The sequence below is a fragment of the Diadema setosum genome, chromosome 15, assembly GCF_964275005.1.
Source record: "Diadema setosum chromosome 15, eeDiaSeto1, whole genome shotgun sequence".
NCBI classification, from domain to species: domain Eukaryota; kingdom Metazoa; phylum Echinodermata; class Echinoidea; order Diadematoida; family Diadematidae; genus Diadema; species Diadema setosum.
The window spans coordinates 19,817,720-19,839,319 of NC_092699.1; positions in this window are offsets into that span (position 1 = coordinate 19,817,720).

Genomic DNA, 21,600 nt, shown 5'->3' on the forward strand with positions numbered 1-21,600 from the left:
ATAAAAGAATTATTATACAAAACTATATAGCACCTCATTCCAATTTCCGATATTGCTCATCAAACTTGCGGATGTTTAATTAAAACTGTAAAATAAGGTCGAAGGCTTCATTTTTAGAATTACAAATTATACTCGGAGTTTCAGCAGATATTCAACGCCGAGTTTGCATAACATTACAGGGAAATTAAGTTTAGACACACTTAAACAAGACGGATTGTGGAATCAACCCGTCATTGTACACCTTTTATCCTTTCAAAAGTCGTAGTAATATGTAATAAGCAATACACTCATTATTTTGATCATCTTTCGGTGATACCATAACGACATTTCAACAGGCTTTGATTTCCTCTTTAAGGCCAACGTTAATCTTGTTGTACCTGTGACTGAGTGCGAGCAGTGTGGTGTACACTATTCATGCTGCAATCTTGGCGAGGGGTTACATTACTATTACCTCATCTACAACGTCACCCTCGGGGGAAATGTCGAATACTTGTAATTCTTTCCTTGCGGGATGTTGACCACAGACATAATAGTGCTTTGTAAAATAGACAACAAGTGAAGAATAAATCGCATATTTTCAAACTGAGCTAGTTGCATGATTTTGATTTGATATTGCCTACAGTATACCCTCCCCTTTCCTGTACCTCTGGTGAAAAGGCCGTATATTGGAAAATCACATATTTCTCACTGTAAAAACTAATGGGAGTATTTATCATTTTCCGTATGGTGATCTAGAGGTCATAATAACACAGCATGCATATTTCATAACTTACAAAACTGATGGGAGACGGAAAAAAATAATGTGAGAGGAAAAGCGTCGTGGAGGACCAAACTAATAACAGTTAAATCGGATACACAACAAAATAATGACAACCTGTAAACACAGATGTGATTGGTATGCTTTGGAGAAAAAGGAGAATCCGATTGATTGATGACATGAAATACAAACTATGGAAGAAGAGAAAATTCGTCTAAATACACATAAAACGTATTAAATGAACAGAAGCCGCCAAAGACGAGACAGAATGTAAGATGAAAGGAACAGACATCCAGAAAAGGGGGAAAGAAAGAAAGAAAGAAAGAAAGAAAGAAAGAAAGAAAGGGGTGTGAGAGGCTTATAGAGAGAGGGGATATCAGAAAGAAAGATACAGTTATGAAGATTTAGGATAGGAGGGGCACAAGAGGCGTCATTCTTTACCGCAGGGGTAGGAAAGAGCTTATTCCTCCGTGATTTTATGTAGTGACACAAATCTCTCTGATGGGTGGTCAAATCAAATGTAGGATGATACGTAGACAGGCAACAACAGTAGCAACAGTAGTATACATTATCATCAGACATTTTCATTCAGTTCAATAGAAAAACCATAAACTTGACATGCTCATTTACTTGCCATGTATCTTACATTGAAACACGTCGAATATGTTTGTATTATTTATTACATTTCTCCCCAACTCGGGCCTGTAAGGATATGCCAAGGAAAGGTAATGAACTAGAGTATTACCTCAAACTTTCAATGCTTGCATTGCCTTGTGTTTACTCATTTAAGTCATCCCTTGCCAAACAAAGACATGGCATCCTTGGCAGTGTATAAATTGATTAATAATAGTCCGCTTTTTAATAATAATAATAACAATAATAATGATAATAATAATAATAATAATAATAATAATAATGATAATAATAATAATAATCCTGCGGGATTTCGATGTTCAAACTGACAATATCATCCAGCATAGGCGTCCAGATATCATCGTCGTAGAAAGGGCTCGGCAGATGTGCACGATCGTCGATGTCGCGGTACCGGGAGACAGCAGAGTAGCCGAGAAGGAGAAGGAAAAGATAGAAAAGTACCAGTACCTTGCTAGAGAACTTCGCCGTCTGTGGAATATGAAAACGAAGGTGATCCCTATTGTCGTTGGAGCACTCGGAACAACGCCAAAGCAGCTGCGACGGCACTTGGACAATGTGGGCGTGCCCGATCGAGTGCAAACGCTCCAAAAAGCAGCATTGCTTGGGACGGCGCGAATCCTGAGAAAAGTACTAGAAGTCTAAGGTTCCAGGATGGAACTTGACGTGATATTGATCTTTAAGAGATATCTTGTGAAGATAGAGATAATAATAATAATAATAATAATAATAATAATAATAATAACTAGAAAAGCACTCTTAGAGCGCAGACCTCCGCCAAGCAGTTACTTTCCATCGATGATCTTGCTCTTCCCAAAGAGATTTTTTTTTTCTCCTCTCCACCACTGGGGGAAAGCTCTTTGGGCTCTTCCATAGACATTACTGATTTCCACCCATTACATGCTGAAAAATTACCCGATTTCCCAATATAGAAGCCTTTGTTACGTCATAAACCCTTAGCTTCGCGGCGCCTGCATGGGTCGAGAGGGACATTGTGGGTAAAACATCTTGTCCAAGGACGTAAGCGCTGGGCGGGATTCGAACTCGAGTTCTCCGATCGGGAGTCGGGAGTCTTATCCACTATGCCACAGCGCCCCCGCGGGGGGGGGGGGGGGGGGCTTCCCGCGGGGCTGTGGACCTCAGAAGACGCCGTCTGAGGACATTGCCTTCCAACCTTGACGTGAACATCCAATAGGTTTACCGTCCCTTGAATGCTTCTATGCATGCAGACTCTTCGAGGAGAGCAGTGTGCGTGTGTGTGTGCGTGTGTGTGCGTGTGTGTGTGTGTGTAGAGAGAGAGAGAGAGAGAAGAGGGGGTTGGGTGGTAATAAAATGTATCTTTGTGTATATCATGTGAAAATAATGAATACAGTATTGAGCATGGTGAGGAAAAAAAAAAAAAAAAACCCGAATGAAAACAACACATGAGTAGGTGTGAAGCCGTGCCATATTCATACAAGATGTACAATGATATTGGGCAAGACATGTTGAAATGCGCTTCGGTATGTTTTACAATCATAGTAGGCCTACTTTATGAAGCAATCCATTCTAGATGCTTTCATTACAATTGCGCTTCGTTTATATTTTTGTCGGGGTCTAATGTATAGGGCCTATATTGGTCTTACTTTGTAATTTCAAAAGACAGGCCCGTGGTAAGAATTCAATATTCAAATTCATAACTAACTGAGTCATTTATCTATTTTTTTTTTAATGGACTGTTAAAACAAGATTTATTTTCCCAAACCTGAAAGGTATGGCGATCTAGTCTCCAATCAGAAAAGACGAGTGACGTCTCTCGCGTAGTAACGCAAAGCATGCGCCGACTGCAAAGGAAAAATGTTACTAGCCTAAATTTAACCACTCCGATTCCCCTGATCCCTTTTGTAAATTACTCTTAGTGGAATGCTGATTTCTCCCCGACCTAAAACAATTTCGAAGACGTTTTGACTATGTGTGGAATGGTGTTGGCTATATAGAAAAACCTACATATGACACGTTACTCCCATGAATGTGTATGATTGACCGTCGTTAGGTTGAAAATCAAGTGCCAGAAATTCACCTTCTCCATTGAATCAGTTTTGATTTATCGTTGTGGTATTTTGCCAGCTACAAGTCTTCGTGATATCTATTCTCGAGTCGATCAATCATTATTCATTGCCTCTTGTGTTTAGTGGAAAGGTAAGTGTGTGAGAAATTATTGCATATTTTCAACCTCGTTGGTGATGTAAGTGCGGAGTGTAGCCGCAACACAACACACCGTTTCTGTAATATATAATACAATTCATGGATATTTCTTTTCCCACAGTTTAGTAACGAACCAGTTCATGCACAGGAATTCACTTAGTTATTGCTAGGTAGGGCAATCCTCCGGCAAGTTTTGCAACTTTTATGAGCAAATCAAGGATAGAATTTGAATATTACATATATTATATTACTTTAAAAGATATTAGAGATGTATATTTTCAGTCAATTTACTGATATTGATTCTTGTAATCAACTTCATGGAGTTAACCTCGATTAACATATGCTATTTCTTAGCACCCTTTACCAAGACGCGTATAATATGTATCGTGATTTATCAAAAAATGTGTATCATTGAAATTTGGTAATAAATTCATTTCATTTCATTTCGTGTCATGTCATGTCATGTCATTTCATTTCATTTCATCTCATTTCATTTAATTCCATTTTATTCCATTTTACCGAAACGGTCTATTGGTATTGGAGTGCCCGTTCTTATAGCTGGTTGTTCAAAGCGCATCATAGTCGTGTAGTATACCGCAAGTCTGGTTTTAATTAATGAATTGTAAACCGTGACATTCTATTTGTTAGAAATTTAAGACTGACGAGGTTTTTCTTATATTTTTGTGAAAACGACGAGTTTTTCCTTACATTTTCGTGAGAACACAATCACGTTAACAAATTTTTGAGCGTATTTATTCAACATTTTGCGGGCATTGTAAGTGATCGAAGTTTAATCGAAAGCATGGATTATGAGGAAAAAAACTGCTGTTGTGTTTGCTGCGTGTGTGTACGTCTTCACTATCACTGCGTGTGTGCGTACGCTCACTTAGAAGTAAACGTTGAACAGATCCCATGGTATAAATTTATTCTGCCATTCTTAAATATCATCAATCAGCCAAAGCAATGCTCATCATTTTTCATTTAGTAATGAATCGCTACACCCTCGTCAAACCCACATGGGTATTGATGAAGTTGATTTATTTCATTTCCAACAAACAAATAATTAGGAATACAATGAAATGTCTGTACCAGATGTCAGGAAATCAGTACAACAATGCGATGACCATAATAACATGTAATATAGACTCAGGTAAATTATCAACAGATACAAATAAATGTTATGTCATTATGGTGAAGGTAGAAACAAAATTGCTGGAAATGGAGGGGATTGACGAAAGGCATAGCTTGTAGATGATAATGATAATGATAATAATGGTATCACTGTTGTTTCTTTAATGGCTGACTGCCTTGATTAAGCTACGGTTCGTCTTTGCAAGCATGTTCGAAAAGTGATGATGAGACAAAAAGTTCGCCTCCCTTTGTAAAGGATCAAATCAACCTTCAAATAACAAGGCCTACAATAACGTCAACTTACGCCAATTTAAATTCTAAAACCTTCTTATTTCCTGTCCGACTTCGATTTGCTCGATTTGTTTAACTTTACTTCTTGCTGCTTATCCCCTTCAGAAAACTTACACCAGTGTAATATAGGTTTTTACAGGGAAACTGAGCCAAGTTGTGACCGAAACAGTAAATCAACGACGTCCATTTCTCCCTCCAGTCGCTGCAGAACTGCATTCATTTTGTTTATGCGAAAGTTCTTTGAGTTGATACAGCGCTTAAACTCATGGACGATATCACAGTAACAACTAAACTATTTTCAAACTTTGATTGTTTTTTTTCAACAGAGTATACAAATTAATGATTGAAATTGTATACATGCATTTGAATAATACACAAAAAGCAAAAATAACAGCATGTTCATTTTTATAGTCAACTTTAAAAGAAAAGACTATACAGTCAACATAGCATGGTGTATAGGCTATGTTCATAGACAGAAGTTCAACTCGCCAAGCCATAGTAACGACGATTTTCAAACAGAGTGATACCTGGCAATTAATGACCGATTGATTTATTTTTCGACAGCTCTTTTTGTTGATGGTACAAATACTGTAGGTTGGTGATAGATTTCAGCGAACGACCTTACGGTGCTTTAAAGGTGTTGTTTTGTTTTGTTTTTTATTCTAGTGGCACAAACATTGTCAATTCAATTCAATTCAATTCAATTCAATTCACATTTATTTCGGATATTCAATTCAATTCACATTTATTTATTTTTCAATTCACATTTATTTTCGTCGGTACACGAAGAGTATAGCTCGGTAATGCATGGCTTTTAAAAGGTACAGCCACCACATCTTAACGTATGTCATGATAAATGATATGGAGTTCGCTGAAAGCAAATACTGAGTGAAAGATAACGAGGTGCCCACATCGCTTCAAATTAGAAAAATAATAATAATAATGATAATTTATGAAGTGCTAATCGTTGTTCTCCGTGTACCGCCTCAACAAACACTAGTTAATCATCTATGTTAAGTCTAATTCATAATGATAAGGTGAAAATGCAAACCATGCTATCACTAAGACTATGACTGACATGACACATCCATTGAAACGATGTGCTGTGATGAAAAAAAATAATGCTGGTACAGATGATGATAATAACGGTGACGATGATGGTAATGATAATAACAATGATGAAGATAATGATAATGATGATGATAATAATGATAACAATTATAATCATAATGGTAATAATAATAATAATGATAATAATAATGATAATAATGATAATAATAATAATAATAATGATAATTGATATGATTTTATATAAGTAAAATCTTAAAAATAATGCGATCTTTGACTTGTAAACCAATGATGTGATCTCAAAAAATAGGGGTGATGTGAGTGTGCTTCTTTAAACAGTGTAATGATGCGTGCTGCCGCATTTTGAAGCCTCTGTAGCATGGAGAGCTGAGTTTGTGGTAAGTTAAATAAGACGGAGTTTCCAAAATCAAACCTAGAGGATATCAAAGCATGAACTAATTTTTCGGTAGAAGATCGGTTCAAATATTTTCTAATGAAGCCGATATTGCGAAGTTGGTATCTTACAGATCTACAAATGCTAGAAACTTGATGAGACATAGTCATATTACAATCTAGCATTACTATAGCAGGGCGGTGAGTTGGCTCAGTCGGTAGCGCGTCTCCCTCACGATCACGCGGCCCGGGTTCGAACCCGAGTCTGGACTGAGCAATGTTGCGTGTAAGCATACCGTCCCCTCTAGCAAGAGGCAAAACACTCTGTCCCTCGGATAGGACATAAAATGGAGGTCCCGTGTATGAGAGAGTAACAACTAATGCACGTAAAAGATCCCGCTCCATTCATTCATCGCAAAGAGCAGGGTGTTTAACCCGGTTAAGTGGTCCCACCTCACATCCAACTGGAACCCATGGAAGACCAGCCTAACGTAGCTGAATATGGGCTATCCAGCCGTCTTCACAGATGGAAAATGAACAAACAAACAAAACAAACAACCCAGGTTGCGACATAATCATTATAAAAGAAGAAGAATTATCAAGAATGAAAAGACTAGTACCAATATTAAGAGTGGCAAACCAGAGAATAAACTCAAATGATACAATTTTCATTTATATTCGCTCGCTTAAGCCATAACCACTATTTGAACATAGAAATGAGAGATAGACCATAGTACCAGGTAGATTTGTCCATATATTTCTTTATATAGGAGGCAAAAACTCCAATCTAACATAGACAGTTAGGGGCGAGTAGAAATAAAGCAAAGACACCTTGGCAATGAGACAATGATACAATGCACCTTTACTTTGTTTGAAATCTTCTTTAAATGCTGCATACTGATTGGATGACAGTAAAATCAAAGCTGATACGTTTATAATCCTATAATGCATTCGAAGCCATGATCACTTTCTAAACAATCCAGGAGAGAGAGAAACGACAGGAGCCAGGCGGTCTAAGCGGGGATGACGTGCCCGAAATGGTTCCAACAAACTAATCTCTCACGCATATGGTCACATAACTCTGAAACAAAATCATGAAACATCGTGCAGAAAGATTGAAAGAGTAAAAATTGAAATTATCAAACAAATTGATCAGTTTCACTGAGTTATCCCATGAGAGTATTTAATCTTTAAAGTGAACACGATATCCTACGCAATATCTCGGATCTGAGTCGACTTCTACTTGGTAGCAGTAGGTAGGTAGCTACCTAGCATGATGGGGCTACTGAAAACACCTGTACAATGTATGTATTGCGAATAATTTGAATGACGATTCATTATTCTTTTATGTATGATTGGGTGTTTTGTGTTTGTTTGTGTGTTGTTTGTGTGTGTACATAATGATATGTTCATGAAATAAACATTTTACTAAATGGTCCATCCGCACATGTTTTATTGTTTATTCTTGTCACTATCTTTCGATACTTAATCGTCACGTCAGTATACCAGTTCGTTGGTCCAACCATGATGTGAGGATTCCTGTGATAGGACGCCACCTTGTGGCCATATCGTCACGTTAAGATAAGTTCAGTACAACATCATTTATTGTGTTGAGGCCATTGGATACTGCAGAGCAAGGACATCATGTCCAATAAAAACTATTTGAGAGTGATATTCTAGATTCTTTTAAAGAAATAACATAAATATTGAGTCGGATAGTTATCCATGATGACATTCTAGTTCACACAGATGAGTTTGGCAGAATGGGATTTAATAAAAATGTCAACAAGTTTCACCGACAGTTCATCAGTCTTTGACAACATCACGTTAGAGCAAAGGCAAAATAAATTAATACAAATACAAGGGACGCTTCTCCGAACACGTTTATAAACTATTCAATGTAGTTGAAGTGATTTCATCCACCAAACACAGAAGTGAACTTCAGAATTGATAGTTTTTTTTTTCAAGCCTTGTTCTGCTGGTGAAAATTTGCATTGTGTTCAGACATTACTGGAGTGTGTTTCTTGCGCTAAATCGAATTGTTGTTTGCGAGATGGGGCAACGACATTGAACTTGTGCCTTCACATACGGCGCACGCAGACAGACACGGACGGACAGCTCGATTTGATGGGTCCACGTGACCAGAGGTCAAAGTTCAGTCTGCATGATTCAAACTGGGTGCTTCTCGCGGAGGGCCCGAATTTGTTTTCCAGACCTCCCAATGTCTGACAGGCGCAATATCTGAGAGCCACTGTCTGGCTCGCCGCGCCATTGGTTTTTCATTATAATTTTGCGATTGAAAGTTTTGACGACTTTTCGCAATCATCTGGGAGAGCAATTTTAGGAGCTTTCCTCTTTAAGATAAAATTTGACTGGTCCCTCCGAGAGTTAAAAGTTGTAGGTGAGGGCTGTTGGAAAGAAACAACAATAGAAGAATTCTATCTTTTTTAGCTAGGAGGCTAAATTTTATACATGTTCGCTCTGAGTTAACCTTGGAAGTCACAGACAAATATTTTGAGAGCATCATTCAAATCCAATGCATTCTGTTCCTTTTTTTTTACTGTGCACTTCGCCACCCACATAAACTTGCTGATTAAAGACACTGCACCATAGTATATGTGCTGAATTTGACTTCAGCTCACGTCTGTTCTGATAGCCTTGGAATACATCATGAATTACCACCAGTGTCATCTTTCGGTGCTTTGGACCTCTCCCAATAGTATTACGATCATGATCAGTAGACGCTTTATTAAATTGGCTTAAAATTACGTTTATACATATACATTTGACACATGCACTCAACTCAGCTCTCTGTGTCATTAGCATGTTATACCCTTCACCCTGGGTTTACAATGTTTACTCACCTTCGAATGTCATAATATACCTTGTGCTTTCTTTGTGTATCAATATCTTAAACTTCGTGGAGATTGCTAAAAAAAAATAATGGTTTTCATCATATACATTTGTTCGTCCTTTTTTTTAACAGCACGGCACACTTGCTTACGATTATACACAATAATCACATCATAGTATTAGAGAATAAAGTTGACGATCGATGATAGAGCCTTTGCCTTGGCATCGGCAAAGAATAGAAGTATCATTCCTATTTTATAGTGAATTTCTTATTGTCTTGTTCAGTCGTCCCCGTCAGGAACTCTGTGGAGGCAAGTCTAAGGGTCGTTTACCTCGATTCAAAAGGAACATTATCGAGAAAGTCCCTTTGCTCTACTATATGTCATGATCGAAGTCCTACTTATTGTCGCGTGCCAGCAGGGTCGAGGTACAAAGAGATGGGCTTGGCTTGGAATGTGAACTATATCATTTACCCATTAACAATGCTGGGCCCGCCACTTGTGGTAGTCTTTGTTTACTTTTTATTTCTTCAATTCCCTAAAATCTCTAGATGTCTATCGATCTCTTTCTCTTTCTCGTATCTGTTATATCGATGTGCATTTTCTCTCCGTTGCCGTCTTTCGTGCATTAAGCTTCGGAACTCTGGGTGCAACTCTTGAAAATGTGTTATTGTTAGGCAAGATCTATCGTCTAATATTATATTGTTCAGCTTGCCTCTATATAAGCGTGGATCATCCAATTTTGCTCTGTCTTAATAGAACAGGTTACCTGTATGTCTTTATCCTATTTAGAGACAAGAATAACTAGAACAATTTAGGACAAAATAAGGTTACAGTGGCTTGAGGACTGACATGACTGACGGGAAAAATACAGGAAGGAGAAAAACAATGAGAAAGGTAAATGTGAATAGACGGAGAAGAATGAAGAAGAAGAATGGTAATACATGTATGGGGAAAAGAATAATAGAATGGTAGCAAAAAAAAATAGTATATAGGAAACAGCATAGAATGGTACTGCAAAGAGTTTAGAATGTTAGTGAACAGTACAGAATGATGGCAAACTGTCAATAAGATGGTATACAGCAAATGGTTTCGTGACATTTTCTCTTGCGACAATAATTGCTCCTATGAAATTTCTGAGCCAAACATTCTGCCCACAATCATTTCCCTAACCCTAATCCTAATCCTCACATCGAACTAAACCCCAAAACCTATTACAACCCTAACCCTAACCCTATGAGTCCTTGGAGAAAATAAGACCGGAGCAATTGTCGCAGGAGCAAATGTCGTGTCACCATAGAAAACAGTATTTTAATGGTAGCAAATGAATTAGTATAGAATGGTAGCAAACTATATGCAATGGTATAAAGAAATCAATATAAATTGATAGCAAACAGTATAGCGAACAGTATACTATGAAATGGACAGTCTAGAATGGTAGCGAACAGTATCCCTCAAATGTTGATAATGTTCTCGAAGTTGGCAGAGGACCAGACTTATCACCAGCTCACCGCGAATGCAATTTTACGTTTACTACTCGTCGTACGGCTTTGCGTAAGATTGTTTGACAGTGCGCCATGAGTAGATATGTCTTGTTTGTTTTTCAAATACGTAGTACGTCTCAAATATTATCTTGAGGGTTTAAACATTTTGTCTCACTCCTCTTCGTGAACTTTTAACTCTTTCTTTTCCCCACTGGGAGCATCTTCAAGATTGCTCTATCAAAGTGAATAAGGCCTGTAATTCTGATTTACATGTGATCGCCCCTCCTCTGGTTATGTCAAGGCTGATCGAGTTCGTTTACGTTTACAGATTGATGTGCATCAGCTGACATTAGTGATTAACAGATATCTACGCTGCTTGAGTACACTGATATGGCTATTTTATCGATGATTTATATCATTTAGGTCGTGCAACACTTGCGAACTGTATAGCCGAGATGGCACTCAACTTTCAACATTCTTAGTCCTAGTTACAGAGTATAGCAGGCATTCTGTTTCAAGTGCAGTTCTATTCCGTGTTCATGCTGCCTCTCATAAAGTAAGATTTAGAAAATAGAATGGTACAAGCTTTATGAACATCGGACGTGATAATAAAGGTTATGGGACTTTTCACACATTAACAACAACGAAAAAATAACGATGATTAAAGTCGAAGCTATATGTGCACTTTGAAGAGGATGAAGATGCCTTGCTCTAATGACTGTACAAGTCTCCTATTAACTTCGCCGATTTTTTTTTTTTTTTTTGACTTGAAATAAACTCATCACTTTCGCATAAAATGTCACCGTGTTGTAAAAATCTTACATAACGTTCGGGGAGAAGGGATTGTGATTACTCAAACACTGACTAAAACTCGTTTAATGTTGCAAACCAACGAAAGAGTTGTGAAATGACGACAACCGTATACAATGTTTGAAGAAGTGGTTTTGACAAAAACCGTTAAATTGTGGAATATGTGAAAGCCTGAAATGCCATAACTTTATAATTTCATATTGCCTTTTCCATGACACTTCTATACGATTCTATTTGATCGTACTCTGTTCTATGAAAGTATTCTTCGCACGAAGCAATTCAATCATAGCACAATAAATGGAAAAAAGTAACATATCATTTACCCAAATCAATGCGGACAGGTACTGATGCCTATTACATACATTTGATAATTAGGGGCCTGTCGCATAAAAGTTACAATTATGGTAACTTTGCCATCCAATGGTAACTTCCATGAAATTCTTAATTTTGATTGGCTGTTGAGTATTGTTGCCATGGTAGTTACCATTGGATGGCAAAGTTACCATAATTTGTAACTTTTATACAACGGGCCCCAGATAGCATTTGTCTTTATATCTTCGTTCATGTCGTGAATGATTTCAGCGGGCCTGTAGTGACGCTGGACAAAAGATATAATGGTAGCGTGTCGTACAAGTTTGTGTGACACAAACCACTTCGCCATGGCTGTTTTGGGTATAGTTTTCACGTGGATTGCCGCTCTTGAGCAGGATTTGTCATTAAACATATCTAGAAAATAAAGCAAAACAAAATATAGTGGACGTTACGTAATCTTACCTTGAAATGCAAATTATATGAGGTTCGTGATACGCTGTGTGCGCGATATGTATAGGCTGTCAAGACAATTTCTGCGAACCAACGTGCTGTACAATAGAACAATTACCATGAAGTTTTATTTACAGAAGAAAAATCTGAATGTGAAGAAAATGGACGTTCAACGAAACATCTAATTTGCACATGGTATCACGTGTCTGCGACCGACACCACTGTTTCGCGAAAAGGTATTACATGTATTAGACTTCAAACTTCATGATATTTTTGTTTTGCTTTGCCCGATTGCAATCAAATGGAATGAACTTTTTCTGTTCTGTTTAGTCATATAGTTTATTTTCTCATGAAAGAATTACGGAGATAAGTTTCCGGTTAAACTCAGAATCGCTCTGTTTGTTCTCTGTGCTGTTTTGTGCCTATGGTGTCCAGATTCATGTCACGATTACATTGTAGGCCCATGAACCTGTAGGTCTATGGTAGGCCTCACACCTGTAACTCCCAGATCGTTCTGGCCTATGACTTTGCTACAGACATGCCTACCAATAATTGAAATAATTCATATATTAGTGACTGCTAGTTTGATAGCTAGTTAGATATGGTTGATGCGTGGAAATTTTATAATGGAAGAATGTAAATGCCTATATTATGATAGGAGGTTATAAGCACTTTCACCCAGAGACTTGGACAACAAACAGGAATCACTCTAGATTTTTCGTGTATTTCATACAGACTTCTGGTTTTATTTGAATTATTTCCAGGTATCCAGTACCATGAGAGCCTAAATACCGCCATCTAGTGACATGTGCCATTTGTGTCTTGTGTACATCATACTAGTACAACCATGTAACAAAAGTTACAGTGACTTCAGTTTAATACTATAGAGAAAAATGGAAAGAGGAAATCAAATTTTGTTTTCTTTTGTCTTCACACTTGCAGTTTAACATCTTCATTCCTTGATTCCGTGCCCCATGCAGTCAGCAATGATCGACATCCGTGATTTGTTGGGCGGATTGCCCTCTGTGTACAAAAAGGCTTTTACACCCCACCCTTCTTGGGTGTGGTACATGACATATACCCCTTCCGGAACACATTGTGTTCCGGGGTATAGGTGCATGTCTCGTCTAAGGCCAGATCACGTCTTGTTTGTACCTAACTATCACAATAGCTAGCGTCAAATCTATACCATTTAGTTCGTGTATGCATTCACCATTTTATTTCATTTTCCCATTCCATTCCATTAAATAAATCAAAAAAAAAAAAATCGTTTAATATTTTCCCTGTTCCGTAATATATTTGACGTACATCGCAGTAATACTTGACATCGAGTTTCTCAGTGAACATAGGCATGGCACAATCAACAAATTTCCAGTGTTCTTGTTCTCATTTCATATAATTTTGATCACAAACTGGACCAAAAATAAAAATAGTCCTGTCATTATGCGCTAAATTTCTTTAAAAAAAAAGAACACACAAAAAGTGAAATAGGTCTCTGTGTGAGTGCAGTTAATTATGAAGAGGGCAGACTTGGTGGCGATATTGGGGAGGGTGATCTTTCTTATATATATGTCACATAACACTACCATGAATACCGTACATCAGGTATATAGTCTCAGCTAAAGGACATCCATGTTTCCTATCGAGGCGAAAAGAGAAATTTTATAACGTGGAAATCGAGAATGATTGGTCTTCTATCTTATGACATGACCATGTGCGATACTACCCGATCCGAGGTTGAAATGTAGTTGCCCGGTATGGAATCCATTGTTATGTTACAGGGACCGCAGAATGGGATTTGGGGGGGGGGGAGGGGGGCTGCAACCCCCCCCCCCCATCGAAAAATATAGGAAAACACAAGAAAGCCTTTGACTTTCTGATGATACCTTTCACCCAGTCACAAGTATTACCCCCCTCCCCCTCCTCACACACACACACACACACACACACACACACACACGCACACGCACGCACACACGCCGTCGACACACACATAATTATCAAAAACGTTCCATAGTCCCTGCATTACAGTGAAGATTACGGGCAGGTGAGATAATAAGTATGTTTAATATCTAGTCATTTGTTAAATATTTCAGATACTACAGCTGTATATGCCCTTATAAGAAGATGTGCAGTATTATGTATATAGGGATGGCAGTGTTTATCTTATGTATGTTTCCATCGTAACTGCAACTACATAATTGAGAAAGCCAAATAAACAAAACTTCAGAAACTAGAGGTAAATCCTTGTTAAATCTTGTGTATACAGTATACATTGCAAAAAAAAAAGACTTACACTTTAACAATCATGCATGGAAAAGATATCAAAATCATACCAATGCGCTATGGCACCCCCGCATATTATCGATTCGGGGAATGTCATGTACGTCTTGAATGACTGAAATTCTCATGTCAAATTATTCTTTTTTGAACATGTTGTGGCAGTAACATAACTGTCAAAAAAATTCTCAGAGCAACATTCGATCTGTTCAAAATGAATTATGCAAATTAACGTGAGTGTTTGCATGTTGGTAAACTGGTCTTGTGATTTATTTTTTTTTTTCTGTAGACAGCAGACACCGAACACAAGGTATTTAATCAGTATATCCTTTATTTATGAAATCTTGTTCGATGATTGGTCTACATAGCGACATGTGACCAAATATAACATTCCTATGTTGAAGACGAATGCCAACTGAGAAAAAAAATGCCATACTGTGACGTCGTATTCATGGTATTGTATATTGCACCATATCATGGATATTACATCATATTTATCGTTAGCGTGTTTAAAGTGCTTTCGGTATCGGTCTTATAGACAAAGGTCTATTGATATCCATGAAATTGCATTATTATTTTTGTTCATCTTTGCATTCTTCATGCGTAATTGTCTACTGCCGGAAAAAAAAAAAACATTACGAAATGAAACGACACAAGTCATCATTCTTTAAAAACAAAGCAGCAAACCTCATTTCTATAGTACCAAACCGACTTTGCGATGTGAGAGCCATGCAACTGACAATGTTCATTTTACCTCTCTAAACATGCATCAGATTTAATCGCCTGTCTTGCTATAATGAGTAACAGGCAACAGGAAGCTTGTTTTAGACAGAATTGTTGAAATAAAACATAAATATGCCCACATAGAAGATGAGTAGTTTTGTCACTTAAAGCAAACAAAAAATCTTATCGACAAATTCTGTCGAACGAGTCGACAAAGCCTGACTCATGATCAAATTACAGGCCTCTACGGCGCCATGCGCACGACGTAAAAGTCGATGAAATCACAATTGCGAGGAGACGGACTGAAATCACTTCATTTGACAAAAGGTCATCAAACAATCACACACACAAGGAAGACATCTTCATTCCTCTCGGCGGCTTCACCATTGCTTTTCACGTGCCCTTCTTTCGTGCAATTATCTCATTGTGGTCTAATAAACTTCGTTGACTCGCACGTCGCGGCATGCGTCGGTCTGTAGCTTTCATTGTGTTCGCGTGTCACAAAGTGAAACAGACTGTGTGTTCTTGGGATCTTTTCTTTACTGTGTGGTCCCTTTCTCCCGTATTCTGATCAGACGTAATTCTTGCACAATTACAACACCGCAGATCCAACGGTATAAAGAATGACAGGGGAGAATGAGACTGTCATTTGTCCTTTGCGTAGGTGAATTAACGGTTCTTCGGAGCCCGTGCCTCCTCGTGGTTACAGAACTTGTGATGGCAAGTTATAAAAGGAGTACGCCACAGGGCCACCCCCGTGTCTCGTCACAGGGTCGTGCGACAAAGGACTCGCGTACGGAAACACGCAGGTGTCATCATATTATTGTTTAGAAGTAGGCGTGAGGGAAAAAATATCCGAAGTACACGGAGCTAGCTCGTAGTCAATCCATTTTTCAATCCTGTGGACAAAGGGGAGGAAAAACAGAGAAGAATTTAAAGTGCATTATGACCTTTCGTTTCTCCAGCGCGCGTCAACCTCTCAGCTCGTCACTATCTCTACCGCTCTCACTCTCCCAGCTCGTTCTCTCTTTGCGTCCATTCATTCATTCATTCTTACATTCATTCGTGCATTAATTCGTCTACTGAAATACCATATGTATTTACTTATCCATTGTTCTATCTATCCAGTCATTTATTCATCCACTTTCTTTATGTATGTTCTTATTCTATCATTGTCTATCACCGCCTTTCTCTTTTTGTAGCTTTGTTTAGGTGTGATAACTGCCCTTTTAAAAGAAGAAGTTATAGAACTTCCGTCCCCAAACACTTTATTTTAAAAGCTGTATTTCATCTGTGTGTCTCCTTCACATAACGTATGTTAAGGTAAAATTAAAAGAGCAAGTAGAGAGGGGAGGGAGAGGGAGAGAGAGAGAGAGAGAGTATGGGACACATTCAAAGAGTTTTATGAGAAAGTGGAGTCGAGGAGAGGAAAGTATATTGACCGTCCTCGTGTCTGTGTAGCATACTATGCAACGTCAACCATATTAATTATTATGCTCTATCGGACCGCTACAATCAAACGTCAGAAATATCTCAAAATCTCTTAATTTTTCCGTGGTGATTACATTAATTAGGCAGAATATTGCCATCTCAGCACAGTTTTGCAATTTTCCCCTACCACTTCGGTCTTATTTTCCTCTAATCTTCTTCAATATGAAAGAGTCAAATTTTGCGTCTCGTACAGCGCGCAGGCGTTTTGTACGAATGAAGACGTACTCTGATTGGTCTATAGTTAGCTAGATATGTCGCGAAGAGTTCCGATTGGTCAATACTGATGAGTAATCACAAGGGATATTGGCGCCCTCTTGCGTCAAAAAACCCCCACAAACCTCAAAGAGCGAGATTGGCTGATCTCACACGCCACCAGGCCTCGTAAAGCTACAGATCAGTGTGCTCTCTTTCCGCACAGTGCTCATGAATTTAGAAAAACAGCAAATCGTCAAGGAGTTGGCTTGAGGGCATGTTGAAACATAATTATTCACTGTATCAAAACTTAACTGTTTGATTTAGTCATTCGATCTTACACATACGTGCACGAAAGCAATCTGTTTCGAAATCGAGTAATGCCAGAAAAACGTCGGGAATGTTGTTTTCGAGCGGACTATTAATTTCTTTGCTATTTGTCATGATCTGTTGTTATGAAAGCATGCTGGAAGTCTGTTATTAAGAAATAATGCATTCATCGAAGAAAAGAAAATATTATGCAGACGTCAAATCCTGCCATGAGTGACGGTACTGTAATAATTTCCCTGTAAGGCAGGGGCCGAGAGGATTATAACTGGCACAATCATGACCACAAAATTCTCTTAACCAGCGTGTGAAGTAGCATTAATGAGCCGTCCTGTGAAGACTATGACCGATGCTCATTTTTAACAAACCGCTCGAAACAGCCTGAAGTAAGCGACGTTTTCTTTCCCTCTCTCTCCATTTTCAAGTTATTCGTATTTGTTATTACTTTCGGTTTATGCCACATACATTCCTTTATCTTCTTCCCCTTTCTAGAGGTTTCTAGAAGCTTTCTGGTCCTCCTGTTGGCTGCATACTCCCACGACGCATTGCTGTTCTCTTCTGCTGTAATCATTATACTAATCTTTAATAGCATGTAAGTGAGAACGTTGCTAAATGTAGAATCCCCTATATCTGTAAATAATTAAGTGCGAATGAAAGGAACAATACACGATTCCTGTCATTATGCTACTGCGATCAGCTCTTTAAACATAAGATTTTAATTCTAAATAAATAATGCTTAAGATTTAAAGGGATTGACAGCGTTTCAGAAAGGAGCTGTAGTTGCAAAACGAATAAAATAGCTTTAACATTCTCAAGATACCAATCTATCAAGGAGCTATGACTTCGACGCCTCACTGATTTTGCATAGTTATGATTGTGTTCTAACCGATATTGTGAAAACGCGCGAAGCTTTGATAAACGTAGGTAGGATGAGTCGCATTGTGTTCATTCAAAAAGCGGTGAACTCATTTCACTTTTAAGGATGCAAATGAATGTTGTCATATCTCACTGTTTGATCCAGGTGTAGTTTGAACTAGAAGTTGATGCACTTTTCGCATTCAGCTTAAGCTTAAGTATCACCTTAAGATAAGATTTGCGGAAATAGAGATGGTTTGCAAATAAGGGCAGTTACCTTTGAAGCAAAGGTTCGTTCACGTAACGTACACCTGTGGGTCTGTGTGTGGTCGGGGAGTTAATCTTGCCAGTCACATTCGAAGAATGTTGCCCATAGTTTGAATACGTTATAACTTAGCTCGATTTCTGTAAATAGTGCCCCCTCCCCCAATCGTCTTCCTAATTACAGGGCTTGCACTACCTGAATTTCCCTCTCGAACGAGTCCAGTGAATGATATGTCTGATGATACAGCGAGCGGCAGCGGGCATCGCCCCCTCCCATTACATGCGAAAGGTCACCAGTCTGCATTTGATCGGACCCGGAGTTCGTCGTTCGCCAGGACGCAGGCATAGGCGTGTCAACGTTACGACAGACCTGTTTAGCACGCATCAAGTCCGTAGTATGTAGGTTACGATTTGAAGGCGCTAGAAATCTGACCTGGGACATCCTGTCTCCCATCTTCGGCAGTCTGTTTGTCTTCAGGAAATATAGGTGTTTAGGACCAATAAGGCAGTTTAAATCACGTCTTGAGCATTTTCCGCGACACCTTCAGTTGCAAGCATTCTTCCAAAAGACAACATGAAAGAGCATTATATTGAGAATACAATATCCCGAGTATTGAGGTGTATACTTTGACGAAGGAGTTATAGAATCTATCCTATAAAAGAATGTGAACATGCCATATGAAAACGTATTTGTGTACTTGCTGTAAAGGTTTATTATCACGGCAGCCTGCGTTCTATAATTTTGTTGCTGTTGTTTTGGTACACATCATAAACAAACACAATACTAAGTATTTGCTCTCTCTATATACCCTTGGCATCCGTGATGTAATAAAATCAATCTTGCCCTTGCTATGCATAGATTTCACACTTTATTTATAACCCTCTTCTAAAGAAAAAATAGCAACAAAAGCTGACAACAGTATTCTTACACCAACACTCACTAAAAGGAATTTCCTTCCATTAATATGCTAAACTTCATGTTTGTGCTCTGTAAGATCTAGGCCTACTTAATTTCGTCGTAGGTTATGCCTATCCTTAATTGAAAACTCAGCGTATTTTGAAAATACTTAGATAACGTGCAGAAGCAGCAAAATACTCGAGTAAATCAGTTGATCATGCTCATGCTCACATCAAGAGCCTGACATCATGAGGGGAAAAAATGACCATGACCTGGTGATACATGTAATTACCGCCAAATTCCAAGTATCGATACATCATGTACAATCGTGGGAGCGTTCAATCACGGAGGCGTCTTCTCGTATTATGATGCCCCCTTGTTTCAATTATGGTTTCAGGAAGCCTCGATTACACATCCACAAAGGTGGACCTACCGTTACAATCCTCTGAGCTGATGCTTGCTACTTTTTTTTTAGATGCTGCTCATCCTCCAGTCGTTGAAATCCGCCCATCTCAACATTTTGCGACCCTTGGCCCAATTTGGCTCCTACAATCTTTCTTGAGGCCCAGGTAGATCGACTTCATTTTATTTTTGGCCTATTTCGCGGCCGCCCTGGTATCTGCGAGAACTTCCCACCGTTTAGCAGTCAAAATGCACATGCCTCGCCTCAGACCAGGGAGGTGGGAAGACCCTGTTCAGACACGCTTCTCAGGCTTCTTCTATGACTGTAGACAGGTCTGTTAATGTCGGTCCTCGGGTGCAGGGAAAAAATGGCGATCTATTCATCGACAAGTTTTGAGGAGTTAACTGGGTTGGAAGAATTGCTATTCGAGCGCTGCAAGACAACTCGAGCGTGCAGGCGACAAAAGATGCACAAAGCCTTGAGCGGCAAGGTTTCGGAAATACGCTAGTTACAGGCCGTGCACAATACGTTCCGTCACGCTCGAGGCGATGGTTGGGTGGTGCAAGCCTTTGGTTTCGCATGACCGCATCATTAGGTTTTTAATTCTTCCCAGTGATGGACCCTTGATTTGGTAAGACGGGAATTCGGTCCGCGTGTGTGGCCAGCAACATTTCGGTTGGAATGTTAATTTATCTGATATTTTCCGATCGATACGCGCACACTGCGTGGCATATGAGCCTGGTACGTAAGCACCATATACAGGAAATCCCTACAGGACATCAGTGTGAATGAAAAGTAGCCTGTGAGAAAGAGAGGTGGCAAATTATAATTGTCGTCTACACTGAACAAACCCTTTCCCGCGACTCTAGAGACTCCCTTTAACATTGTCTGCAGTACGATATCACGCCGTCATGGATATGACTGTCTGCACGTGAGATATAAAAAGCGCGCGAAATGAGAGTGTGTGCATAGACTGTCACGGTATGTCGACTGGCGGAAACACGAGAGCCATCGGCCCACACTGATTGTTGATTCAACAATGCCGTAAGCCACGTGTGAGCGCTCTCGTTAAAGGTTGCCCGTTCGCCTCCGCCACATTCCTCTCCTGTCTTCACTTTCTTCTTTTATCATTCGATAAAGGAAGGTTAAAAATAAAGAGCAGTATGTGATTCCTTCGTCTCGTCGGGCTGCTTCCTCTAATTGAAATCTGTCATTGGTCCTGATATCCAGTCATCATAATTCGCATGTGAAATGTGAATGAGTTCGTAGTGTTTAAGAGAACGTATTTAAATCATGGCATACTGAATCAGATTTTTGGAGGTTACAACGCCGGGCTTTGAATACATGTAGTTTGGGAAAGTATTGTTAGCATCTTGCACTGTGGAATACACAGCCTCGGCAGAGTAGCTATATAGCAATATCAATTATCACCAAACAATAAATTAAAAGATCTGTTGAATAGTTACCGTCAACTGCGCAAAACTCACAAATTGGTTCAGTGGTCGGATCCCCTGGCCAAGCGAAAGCGTTTTGATGTTTGTACACTGCGGTCGCTTTCCGCAGACCAATGTTCCAATCAAAATCAGAAAATGCTCTTACAGAGGTCTATATAGCATAGCAATCATCGGTTCTAGCAAGCGTTTGAGATGGTTTCAGAGGAACGGCTTTAAGCTGCACTATCGGAACATGAGCTTCAGCAAATGAGGCAGAACAATTTTATGAATGAACCGTGTCATGTGACGTCATATGCTCTTGGCGGGAGACTTTTGACTGCATGGTGCTGT